The sequence below is a fragment of the Maniola hyperantus genome, chromosome 13 (genome assembly GCF_902806685.2).
Source record: "Maniola hyperantus chromosome 13, iAphHyp1.2, whole genome shotgun sequence".
Taxonomy (NCBI): domain Eukaryota; kingdom Metazoa; phylum Arthropoda; class Insecta; order Lepidoptera; family Nymphalidae; genus Maniola; species Maniola hyperantus.
Window position 1 is genome coordinate 8,455,013 of NC_048548.1, and position 917 is coordinate 8,455,929.

Sequence of the window (917 nt, forward strand, 5' to 3'; positions counted from 1 at the left end):
AGCTATAATATTAGCTGAGGCATTTAGTACGATTCAGTACGTACGTACGATTCAGACCAAGCGCAAGGAATATATTAAATACCTAAGTAAATATAAAAAAATTATAGCGCTTTGAAGTCGGTTTACATTATTCAGGGATCCATACCCGAAGGGTGCTAACGGGACCCTATACTAAGACTCCGCTGTCCGTCCGTCCGTCAGTCTCGTTCACGGGCTGCATCTCGTGGACAGAAACAGATAGGTAGTTGAAATTTGCATAGAAAGTGTAAATAAATACACATTCTGTGAATATTGCCGCTATAACAACCTATCGCTACTCAACAACAGATGAAGTTAAGAAAAAATATTCTTAAACGCCATCTATTGTTGAGTAGTAATTATACTGCATCTTACAAACTCAGTAATTTACAAAACATAAAAATATTTCTAGCCACGGTCACAATGCTTTTGTGGCTTTTATGGCTTTTTTTAAGTATTCCATCATCATCATCGTGATCAACCCATCGCCGGCTTACTACAGAGCAAGGGTCTCCTCTCAGAGTGAGAAAGGTTTTGGCTATGGTCTACCACGCTGGCCATGTGCGGATTGGTAGACTTCACACACCTTTGAGTATTTACAATGCATAAATTTTTAACTATTTTAGTAGCCACCACCAGCTAAACTAAGCTACACTACTCACTAGTGACTAGTGGTTAATCCTGAACTAATAAGAGCTCGCGGTATCCCATAATTTGCGATAGTTTTATAATGGGGCCAATTCTCTTGTACACAATCTCTAAACTAAACTAAATTAACAGGTCTAAATCTTGTGCTATCCTTTTCCGCAAGCAACATTATGAAAGGGATAGCAATAGATTTAGACGTTCCATTTTAGTTTAGTTTAGAGATTGTGCACAATGGAATTAGCCACATTGTC